General features: G+C 40.9%; 1 non-coding gene across 1 annotated transcript; it reads left to right on the top strand.

The window, feature by feature from the left end:
- Positions 1–533: 533 nt before the first annotated feature.
- TRNAS-GGA lies at positions 534–606 on the top strand. Its single transcript has one exon. It is a non-coding gene; the product is annotated as a tRNA-Ser (tRNA).
- Positions 607–12608: the final 12002 nt, after the last annotated feature.

Below are 12608 nucleotides of genomic sequence, written 5' to 3'. Positions count from 1 at the left end.
GTTTGGAATAAAATATAAAAACTGAAGACTGCTTGGTATAAAGACAAATAAAGGTGAAAACAAGAGCAGTGATTCAGAGATCAGAGGTGGCATGTAGACAGCCATGTATTCCAACACTTGTACTCTTTGCCTATTGAAGAATCTTTAGAAATACCAAGAAAAGCATTGGTTTTCCATCAATGACTGGAAATGGAGGCTCATGTGATTGTATGAAAATATCAAAGGGAAGTTGACTTCAAGATGTTGAAGGACCCGGGCATATTGGGCGAAATAGAATAGATTAATTGCAGTTAAATATCAGAAATGTGCACTTAGCTTGGTGAGAGTTCTAAATCACTGACTCAGTTCTTTTCTGCAAATGGAACATGCAAAGAGCAAAGGTGCAGAGTTGGATTGTAAACCAAACCAACATGCAGTTGAAGAGACAGCTGCTATACAGATGTAGAAAACAAACATATGAACTCCAAGGAGGAACGAAGAGTGAGATGGATTGGGAGATTGGAATTAACACATTTATACTGCTATGTAGGGCTTTCCTGGTGGCTCAGAGGTTAAAGCATCTGCCTGGAATGCTGGAGACCCAGGTTCGATCCCTGGGTCAGGAAGATCCCCTGGAGAAGGAAATGGCAACCCACTCCAGTACTTTTGCCTGGAGAATCTCATGGAGGGAGGAGCCTGGTAGGCTATAGTCATGGAGGGAGGGAGCCTGGTAGGCTATAGTCCATGGGGTCGCAAAGAGTTGGACACAACTGAGTGACTTCACTTCATACTGCTATGTATAAAACAGATCACTAACGAGAACCTATTGTATGGCACAGGGAGTCGTACTCAGTGCTCTCTGGTGACAAAGAGGGAATATATGTGTACATGTAGCTGATTCCATCCCCAAGAAAAAGAAATGCAAAAAGGCAAAATGGTTGTCTGACGAGGCCTTACAAGTAGCTGAGAAAAGAAGAGAAACTAAAGGCAAAGGAGAAAAGGAAAGATATACCCATTTGAATGCAGAGTTCCCAAGAATAGCAAGGAGAGATAAGAAAGCCTTCCTCAATGATCAATGCAAAGAAACAGAGTAAAACAATAGAATGGGAAAGACTAGAGATCTCTTCAAGAAAATTAGAGATACCAAGGGAACATTTCACGCAGATATGGGCACAATAAAGGACAGAAATGGTCTGGACCTAACAGAAGCAGAAGGTATTAAGAAGAGGTTGTAAGAATACACAGAAGCACTATACAAGAAAGATCTTCATGACCTACATAACCACGAAGGTGTGATCACTCACCTAAAGCCAGGCATCCTGGAATGTGAAGTCAAGTGGGCCTTAGGAAGCATCACTACAAACAAAGCAAGTGGGGGTGAAGGAATTCCAGTTGAACTATTTCAAATCCTAAAAGATGATGCTGTGAAAGTGCTGCACTCAATATGCCAGCAAATTTGGGAAACTCAGCAGTGGCCACAGGACTGGAAAAGGTCGGTTTTCTTTCCAATCCCAAAGAAAAACAATGTCAAAGAATGTTCAAACTACTGCAAATGCACTCATCTCACATGCTAGCAAAGTAATGCTCAAATTTCTCCAAGCCAGACTACAATAGTACATGAACCATGAACTTCCTGATGTTCAAGCTGGATTTAGAAAAGGCAGAGGAACAAGAGATCAAATTGCCAACATGCACTGGATCTTCGAAAAAGCAAGAGAGTTCCAGAAAAACATCTACTTCTGCTTTACTGACTATGCCAAAGCCTTTGACGGTGCAGATCACAACAAACTGTGGAAAATTCTTAAAGAGATGGGAATATCATACCACTTGACCTGCCTCTTGAGAAATCTGTATGCAGGTCAGGAAGCAACAGTTAGAACTGGACATGGAACAACAGACTGGTTCCAAATAGGGAAAGGAGTATGTCAGGGCTGTATATTCTCACTCTGCTTGTTTAACTTATGTGCAGAGTACATCATGAGAAATGCCAGGCTGGATGAGGCACAAGCTGGAATCAAGATTGCTGGGAGAAATATCAATAACCTCAGATATGCAGATGACACCACCCTTCTGGCAGAAAGTGAAGAAGAACTAAAGAGCCTCTTAATGAAAGTGAAAGAGGAGAGTGAAAAAGTTGGCTTAAAGCTCAACATTCAGAAAACTAAGATCATGGCATCTGGTCCCATCACTTCATGGCAAGTCGATGGGAAACAATGTAGTAAGAGACTCTTTTCTTGGGCTCCAAAATCACTGCAGATGGTGACTGCAGCCATGAAATTAAAAGACGTTTGCTTCTTGGAAGAAAAGTTATGAACAACCTAAGCAGCATTTTAAAAAGGAGAGACATTACTTTTCCAACAAAGGTCTGTCTGGTCAAACCTATGTTTTTTCCAGTAGTCATGTATGTATGTGAGAGTTGGACCATAAAGAAAGTTGAGCACCAAAGAATTGATGCTTTTGAACATTGGTGTTAGAGAAGACGCTTGAGAGTCCCTTGGACTGCAAGGAAATCCATCCAGTCAATCCTAAAGGAAATCAGTCCTGAATATTCATTGGAAGGACTGATAATGAAGCTGAAACTCCAATACATTGGCCACCTGATGCCACAAACTGACTCACTGGGAAAGACTGAAGGCAGGAAGAGAAGGGGACGACAGAGGATGAGATGGTTGGATGGCATCACCGACTCATGGACGTGAGTTTGATTAAGCTCCGGAGTTGATGATAGACAGGGAGGCCTGGTGTGCTGCAGTCCATGGGGTCACAGAGAGTTGGACATGACTGAGTGACTGAACTGAACTGAGCTGAGCTGATTCTCTTTGCTGTACAGAAGAAACTAACACAACATTGTGAAGCAACTAAACTCCAATAAAACAAAAAGAAGAAATAAAAGAAAAGAAACAAGCCCTACCAGGTGAACTCCATGTAACTGCCATCTGACCCATTCTTACAGTTTACACTGGACCCTTGAAAAGAGTGGAAACCCCTCCTTTAGGGGCTCAACATTGTTATTGTTATTTTGCCCCAAAACCCAGAGCAAATCACAAATGGAACCCTAGGTCTGTTTGTGCAGGGGCCCAGATGGAGGATTGTGACTGTGGGCACATCCCAGCACACAGATGCTCTGCCTTCTCGTAGCTCTCAGAAGGGCTGTCCGCTCAGACAGAGCTCCAGTTTTCTCTGTTCTCTGAAGAGGCCCAGGACAGAGGTAACACAATGCTGGTTTGGGAGTATGGAAGCATCTCACTTTTAGATGGGTTAAAAAGCAACATGTGGTCTTAACAGAGCCTCACTCTGTCCAAGGACCCACACATCCTTTCTGAATATTTCATCTCCAGAAGTCCTAAATTTGTATTTCAATATCAGTACAAAGTTTGAAGTAAATGCTAGCAGTGTTTGTGTGTGTGTGTATGTGTGTACTCAGTTGCAACTGGACACTAATTTTTTCAACTAGCACACTAGTGCCACCCAGGGACTTGTTAGAAATGCCTATCATTGGGCACCGTACCACATGGATCTACTGAATCAGAAACTCTGGACAAGGGCCCAGGAATCTTCTGACAGGCCTCCAGGTGATTCTGGTGTGCACTCACCTTTGAGAAGCACTGGTCCAAATCCATCAGCCTCCAGCCACGTTGGCCTCTGATGAGATCATTACTGGCCTTTGGTTTTGTGGCACCCAGGTCATTGGGTGCATAACTGAAATACCCTTCTCTGCTCATGGGCCACCTCTGTGTTCATTCTGCTTCCTCCTTAGACTTGCCTGCTCTGCTCCTCTACATCTGTACCTACTCAGACGTAGGAATATTCTTGTGTGCTCTTGTCCAGCCGTTCCTAGTTTATAGCCTGGGTTCCATGCTCAACATAGAGCTCTGCAAATGCTTGAGACCTTTCTGCTCTATGTGAAAGCTGGGTCATGCATTTCTTTCCTGGAATCCCCCAAACATCAGTGGGGTTTCCATCATCCTTATTCATTAGGGATTGATCTTAGGAGAGGGCAGAGGGGAAGACCCCATTCTCAGGCCCCTGAGTCATAATTTATGTACTTCTTTATTTCATTGCTCTTCTCCTGGTAGGAAGTTGTTTTGTTTTTTATCTGTGCTTCCTATGGAAAGAAAAAAAAAGTCTATGGTTACACACATAGACTTCTAAACTTGCCATTTTTGATAAGAACCCTCCTCTTTATATAAACCACTCTTTTCTCTAATAATGTCTACTCTTGTCATCAAAGATGTTAACTTGCTATTCTATTGGCCCTTCAAAAGTTTCAAAATCTGTTTTATATCTCAAAACCTTAGTGTCGATTGGTTCCTTGCATTTTTACCTTGATAATCCTCACTTTCCTTTAGACAATCAATGATAACCCTGACTGAGGAGAGGAAGATGAAGTATAAGGATGTGTAGAAAAGCAAACACACTAATTAAAATTTTAAGATATTGGTACATACCACATCTTAATTTGAAGCCCTCTAATAATTTCCCAAGTGAACCACCTAATTATAATCATTTCACATTGAAGTCCTTCTGTTACTAAACTATATAAAATACTGCTTTTAACGTATTTCCTTCCTTGGGTTCATTCAACATATCCTCTTTTAACATAATTTTTAGACAAGTCTTTAGTCCAAAATTTGTATTTCCAGGTACATGTACAATGCTTGAAAATGAATGAATGGACTCTGAACCATCCCTGATGTGGTTTTGACTCTTGTATTAAACGTTACTTCCAGCATATCACTTATGCTTAGCATAATTTACATCATAGCACGATTCACATTAAAAATGTAGTCCCCATTTGTGGGCTCAGCCTGAGTCTAGGACCTAGCATCATTCCCTATCCTTGGCAAGGAGTATTCAAGCAGCATAAAGATCTACATTTAGAATAAGTCACTCTTATGGCCTCAAAGCCCTTTTATAACAGAGTTTTTGCTTAATTCTCAATAATTAATTCCCACCTTATTCCTCATCATTATTTGCTTGGCTTTCTTTCTGTTCTATTTTCTTTTTTTCCCAATATTCAAAAACAATAGCACCATTAAGTATTCAATGATACTGTTTTAATTCATTGGGATTATTCACTTTATTGGCCCTATTAAAGTGTTTTCATTGACATTTGCAAAATCAGGTTTTCCTCCATTTACTATGGTACTAGAGCTCTGATACAACCCAGAACGTATTCTATTTGTCAGGACATCAAAGGTCCAGAAGACAACACCCTCTTTAATGATTTATTCCCACACTTTGGATTTAATAAAACAGTCATATCTAAATTTAGAGTAACTGATCATAATTTATATATTGTATAATGTAATCTTTGGCTAAAAGGATTTTTTCCCATTAAATGTGACAAATAAAGGTTACAGTGGCAGTTCCTATTTTACTTTTCTAGTCTTCTGTATTTCATATTTCACTGCTCTCTGAAATTCTGTGAAATAATGGGGAGGGGAGACTATCACAGTTCTCTAAAAATTTTCTCATGGGAGATATAGTCGGTTTCCACAGTTTGGGGCACTCTGTTTGATGACAGAATCATTTCCAACACTGTCCAGGTATTATAGAGTATTTTACTGTGTCGATGCATCCTCAACTTTTCTGTATCACTACCTCTCAATGCACTTCTGTAAGGAGATTGTGGCAATCCAGTGGTGCTTCGTGATTGCTTTGTGGTTCTCTGAAACGCCTTTGAAATCCTCTTTTTCTCACTCACTCTCCCTCCTGGCAGCCTTTCAGGTTGGAGAAAGATCCACTTGTTCAAAATTACCCATATAGCCATGCGTTGAATTAGTTATAGAGAAAGGATCTCTGTTCAAATCGAAGGACTCCATGATAGCCACACTCTGGTCTCCCGGAGAGCTGCTTGGAAAAACGAAAGACATAGATTAGCTAACCATCTCATAAATATAATTTACAAAATGCATATTCAAATGTGTGTACCTCATGTATCTCTACTAGGGTCAAGCTCATTCTCAACAAAAGTTGCTTTAAAAATCTGAAAGAAATATATTACGGTGTGTAAAATAATTCTGTGATTTTATGTCACAGAATACTATTTTTGAGTGTACATATTTTTAGAGTATTTATAATCAGTGGAGTTTGAAAAGAATCAAGAGTTTTTGTTAAAAAAAAAACTATGTAAAATGCTATACCTATAAAGAAGCTAATGTAAGTCCATTTTTAACCTACAATGATTTTTTTATAGCCAAATAATGGGGCTTGAATAACAGAACTGCTATAATTAACTGGGTTGTCAATGAAGGCAATTTTTCCTGAGCATCCATTCATAGTTTGAAATATTTCTAAATAGCCTAGACTTTTGTCATTACTCTAGCACTTAAGAAAAGAAAGTCTAGATGCACCTGAATCTTTTTTTCTTAATCCTCTACTTAGGAAATGATTAAAATCATCTCTCAGATGTATTAAAAGAATGTAGAAGCATGTAACTAATATTATGACAAGAACTTTTGGAGAAGTTGGTGCTTTTTATTTGCAGAATCAAAACCACCATTACAACTCTTATGCCAACAAAACCCAGTTCATTGTCTGGTGTAAATTGCTGCCTGAGTGAATAGCAGTCTTCTGTCCCAAACCTTCCCATTTATTTAGTATTTCAATTCCAAGAAAAAGTCCTAAAGCAAAAAAAAAACAAAACAACAAAACTTAAATTTAAAAGTAGCAATCAACACACTCAGGAGATTCACCAGCTATAGAAAAACCCTTTGTGATGCTAATTATAAATTATATACAGGTTTATTTAACAAAGTTTGGACTAATAGTTGATTCTTTTAAATTTCTCCCTAATGTGAATAAATATATCCCCTCCTTTTCTTAAGGAGAGTTATTTTCTTTGGAAAATCAGTTTAAAAAAAATAAATCAAGATGAGATATTTATGGCAGTCAACTGAAATAGAAAAGCACTGAAGTATACTCTCAAGAGATTATGGTATTTTATATTAAAATGATTTAAGTCTTCAATGAAATAAAAGACACTAAGTTCAGTTCAGTTCAGTTCAGTCGCTCAGTTATGTCCCACTCTTTGTGACCCCATGGACTGCAGCACACCAGGCCTCCCTGTCCATCACCAACCCCCTGAGCTTACTCAAATTCATGTACATCGAATCAGTGATGCCATCCAACTATCTCATCCTCTGTCATCTCCTTCTCCTCCTGCCTTCAATCTTTCCTAGCATCGGGGTCTTTTCAAATGAGTCAGTTCTTCCCATCAGGTAGCCAAATTATTGGAGTTTCAGCTTCAGCATGAGTAATTTCAATGAACATTCAGACTGATTTCCTTTAGGATTGACTGGTTGGATCTCCTTGCAGTCCAAGGGACTCTCAAGAGTCCTCTTCAACACCACAGTTCAAAAGCATCAATTCTTCGGTGCTCAGCTTTCTTTATGGTCCAACTCTCACATCCATACATGACTACTGGAAAAACCATAGCTTTGACTAGATGGACCTTTGTCTGCAAAGTAATGTCTCTGCTTTTGAATATGCTGCTTAGGTTGGTCATAACTTTTCTTCCAAAGAGCAAGTGTCTTTTCATTTCATGGCTACAGTCACCATCTGCAGTGATTTTAGAGATCCCCCCAAATAAAGTCTGTCACTGTTTCCACTGTTTCCCATCTATTTGCCATGAAGTGATGGGACCAGATGCCATGAAGTGATGGGACCAGATGCCATGATCTTCGTTTTCTGAATGTTGAGTTTTAAGCCAACTTTTTAACTCCCCTCTTTCACCTTCATCAAGAGGCTCTTTAGTTTTTCTTCACTTTCTGCCAGAAGGGTGGTGTCATCTGCATATCTGAGGTTATTGATATTTCTCCCAGCAATCTTGATTCCAGCTTGTGCTTCTTCCAGCCCAGCATTTCTCATGATGTACTACTCTGCATATAAGTTAAATAAGAGGGTGACAATATGCAGCCCTGACGTACTCCTTTCCCTATTGGGAACCAGTCTATTGTTCCATGTCCAGTTCTAACTGCATACAGATTTCTCACGAGGCAAGTCAGGTGGTCTGGTATTCCCATCTCTTTAAGAATTTTCCACCATTTGTTATGATCCGCACAGTCAAAGGCTTTGTCATTGTCAATAAAGCAGAAGTAGGTGTTTTTCTGGAACTCTCTTGCTTTTTCAGTGATCCAATGGATGTTGGTAATTTGATCTCTTGTTCCTCTGCCTTTTCTAAATTCAGCTTGAACATCTGGAAGTTCATGGTTCATGTACTGTTGAAGCCTGGCTTGGAGAAATTTGAGCATTACTTTACTAGTGTGTAAGATAAGTGCAATTGTGTGATAGTTTGAACATTCTTTGGCATTGCTTTTCTTTGGAATTGGAATGAAAACTGACATTTTCCATTCCTGTGGCCACTGCTGAGTTTCCCAAATTTGCTAGCATATTGAGTGCAGCACTTTCACAGCATCATCTTTTAGGATTTGAAATGGCTCAACTGGAATTCCTTCACCCCCACTAGCTTTGTTCGTAGTGATGCTTCCTAAGGCCCACTAGACTTCACATTTCAGGATGTCTGGCTCTAGGTGACTGATCACACCATCATGATTATTTGGGTCGTGAAGATCTTTTTTGTCTTCTGTGTATTCTTGCCACCTCTTCTTAATATCTTCTGCTTCTGTTAGGTCCATACCATCTCTGTCCTTTATTGTGCCCATTTTTGCATGAAATGTCCCCTTGGTATCTCTAATTTTCTTGAAGAGATCTCTAGTCTTTCCCATTCTATTGCTTTCCTCTGTTTCTTTGCATTTATTGCTGAGGAAGGCTTTCTTATCTCTCCTTGCTATTCTTGGGAACTCTGCATTCAAATGGGTATATCTTTCCTTTTCTCCTTTGCCTTTAACTTCTCTTCTTTTCTCAGCTATTTGTAAGGCCTCCTCAGATAACCATTTTGCCTTTTCGCATTTCTTTTTCTTGGGGATGGTCTTGATCACTGCCTCCTGTATAACGTCACTAACCTCCGTCCATAGTTCTTCAGGCACTCTTTCTATCAGATCTAATCCCTTGAATCTATTTCTCATTCCCACTGTATAATTACATGGGATCTACGTCTTGCCAAGATACAGCCTTCTTCAGACTCCGCCAGTGAAAAAGGCTTCATGGGTTTTAGCCCCTGGTTGTTCAGGAATGGAGCTGGAATCAATAGGAAGGGAAGATGGAGGAGGAGAAGGTGGGGAGGCTCACAAGGTGTTGTGTTGCTAATGTTGGCTCTTCTTGGTGAAAGTGGTCTCCACCACAGCCCAGGAGTGTGATACCTGGTTCCCAGGGAGGATGTGGCAGAAGCCAGGTAAGAGCAGAACATACAGAAAAGGTAGAGAAGACGGCACTAATATGGCAATTACAGGAGCTTCTAATTGGGAAATTAGCAAGCACTTCAAGCACATAGAAATAAATCTATGCCAACAACTAAAAGAGCAGTGCTGTTAAGCGAATGTAAGAACATTTCCTTTCACCCCGAATGTTTAGCATCTTGTGAAAAATCTGTTGATCAAAGGTCTTGAATTATTTTTAAATCAGAAAAGGAAATGCAGTTTGGGTACAGTGTGTTTCTGAGAGAGAGACAAGACTCTGGCTAAAAGATCTGACCCCTAAACTTTCCCTTTTTTCTGTGATGCATATGTGAAGCATGCAAAACAGCGGTGGAAATACTGAGGCTGGTGATGACTTTTTTCCATCTTTATCTTCGGACAAGGTACATTCAGTCTTTCTGATCAGACTAGAGTTAAAAATGTATTATTATTTTCTAGCTAAATTTAAGGGTCACTGGTCCCAATTTCATCTCTAAAGGACATAAGCTTATCATAGGCTTTCTTTCCTGCAAAGAGCTTCTATGAGAAAAGACTGCACGGGGAGACTAATATTTTCCCCTAAAGACCCCTGACAGTTTTGCTATACTGATTTCTACTACTTTATGAAGTATATGTCCTCCGGGTAACTTAGCTATTGCTGCTGATTTTCCCAGATGCTAGACTGCAGACTAGTACCCTTTGTGGCAATTTTTTTTTTTTTTTTACTAATTCACAAATGTTTATTTCTGAAAGGGGCTTGGAATGTCATTTCCTGATGGAAAACTTGTGACTCCCCTAACAGCATCCAGGACACCTTGGTGGTGAAGCAGTAAGATCCAGTCCCCGCTCACCCAGAGCTCAGGTCCTGTCCTCACAGGATACCACACCCTCCCGCCTCACCAACCATTCCTCCTCTTTGTCCCTTCTAAGATTTCCACATGCCTCATTAAATACAGATGGTCTAGTATTCATGCTTTACATTTATCCACCATTGATTACAGGCATACACTGAGCTAGACACTGCCCTAGGCACCAAGGCAAATAAAAAATCAGTCAGTCCTGGCCTTGAAAAGCTTATGGGAAACAGGGGCTAGTCCAAGACTAACAAATAGGGCAGAGCCATTCACAGGGAAAGACCACATACAACAGAGCCTGTAGCATCACCTAGGGATTCAGTCAGGGCTTCCTCGAGATGTCCCTGAACAAGTCTTGAAAGAAGAAGGCAACTTAAGAAAAAATGGGGAGGACTTTTAAACCCCAACTGCATCATAAATGAAGGTCTTAAGGGTTATAATGTTGTTGCTGCTGCTGCTAAGTAGCTTCAGTCGTGTCCAACTCTGTGCGACCCCACAGACGGCAGCCCATCAGGCTCCGCCATCCCTGGGATTCTCCAGGCAAGAACACTGGAGTGGGTTGCCATTTCCTTCTCCAATGCAGGAAAGTGAAAAGTGAAAGTGAAGTCGCTCAGTCGTGTCTGACCCTCAGCGACCCCAGGGACTGCATGCTAAGTCACTTCTGTCCTGTCTGCCTCTTTGCAACCCTATGGACTGCACCAGGCTCCTCTGTCCATGGGATCCTCCAGGCAAGAACACTGGAATAGCTTGCATGCCCTCCTCCAGGGGATCTTCCCAACCCAGGGATGGAACCTGAGTCTCTTATGTCTCCTGCATTGGCAGGTGGGTTCTTTACCACTAGTGCCACTTGGGAAGCCTTACATATGTTGAAGCTTTAACCCCTAAAATGACTGTATTTTGAGATGTGTGTATGTTAGCTGCTCAGTCGTGTCTGACTTTGTGACTCCGTGGACTGTAGTCTGCTGGGCTCCTCTATTCATGGGAATTTCCAGGCAAGAATACTAGAATGAGTAGGCATTCCCTTCTCCAGGGGATCATCTTGACCCAGAGATCGAACCTGGCTACCCCATATTGCAGGCAGATTCTTTACTGTCTGAGTCAGCAGGGAAGCCCATACTTGGAGATAAGACTTTTAAATAATTGAAGTTAAAGAAAGACATTAGGGTGGGGTCCTAATCCAATGGGATTGGTGACTTTATAAGAAGAGTGAGCCATCTCTCTTTTTCCAAGTGCACACACCAAAGAAAGGCCCTGAGAGCCCACAGCAAGAAGACTACCTGCAAATCAGAAAAAGAGCTGTCCCCAGAACCCAGTCCCTGGAGAAGGAAATGGCAACCCACTCCAGTACTCTTGTCTGGAGAATTCCATGGACAGAGGGGCAGGACAGGCTGTAGTCCGTGGAATCGCAGAGTAGGACACAACTGTGCAACTAACTTTCACTTTCCAGAACCCAGTCAGGCTGGCAGCCTGATCTCTTCTAGCCTCTAGAACAGTGAGGAAAGAGATTTTTGTTGTTTAAGCCCCCCAGTCTATGATATTCTTTTATGGCAGTGAGAAACACTACTAAGACAAGTTCTCCCATGCATCTGGGTCGTGTGAAAATGTGTACTTAGTCGGCTGTGAAGTTTGAAGTGGGAGATGTGAGGAAGCAGCGGAGAGGTGAGAACGGAACGGGGAATATGTAAGGACCTAACTCCCCAGAGAACCTTTGGATAAGGGAAAAGGAGAAGATCATTCCTAGGGCTCTAGGAAGTATTCCATGAATTCTGGCATCCAAAGAGGGGAACTCTTAGCTTGCCTTCTTCCTCATTATTCTGCCCCTGTTTGCAAAGGGGTCAACTTAGTTCCCTTGTGCTGGCTGTGTAGATTCACTGGAATTCTGGTTCACTTCCACCTTGGCTCCAAAGCACAGAGAAACTGGAGAGTTTAGGGAAATTTCTCTTGGCCTTTGAACCAGTGACGTTAGTGTTCCGGCAGTTGTTGCAAAATGTGACTGTAGAGAACAAAGCTAATGCTGAAAATTCAACATCAGGATAATAAAATGCAACAGCTTAGAAATTCCAGTGTCTTGAAAAGAGGATTAAGTACAGATATATTGATGACAAAGTTTAAATGACTAGATTGATTTTTTAATATTAATTTTTATTTATTTGGCTGCACCAGGTCTTAGTTGTGGCATTCAGACTCCTAGTTGCAGTGTGTGGTATCTCAGTTCCCCAACTAGGGGTTGAACCCAGGCCCCCCATGTTGAGAGTACTGAGTCTTAGCCACTGGACCACAAAGGAAGACCCTGGATTAATTATTAAAGACTAAGAGTGGGGAAGAAATGGATAAAGGAAACACAATTAATAAACAAGAGCCTCTTTGTTGCTATTTTGATTAATAAAAAGTAGTTATGAATATATGTTATTATGAGATAGTCACTAACAGAACCAAACACAGGAAGTCTGCTGTCTAAAACATTGAGAATATAAAAATA

Source organism: Oryx dammah, unplaced genomic scaffold (genome assembly GCF_014754425.2).
Source record: "Oryx dammah isolate SB20612 unplaced genomic scaffold, SCBI_Odam_1.1 HiC_scaffold_22, whole genome shotgun sequence".
Lineage (NCBI taxonomy): Eukaryota > Metazoa > Chordata > Mammalia > Artiodactyla > Bovidae > Oryx > Oryx dammah.
This window is presented reverse-complemented; position numbering and strand designations above follow the sequence as displayed.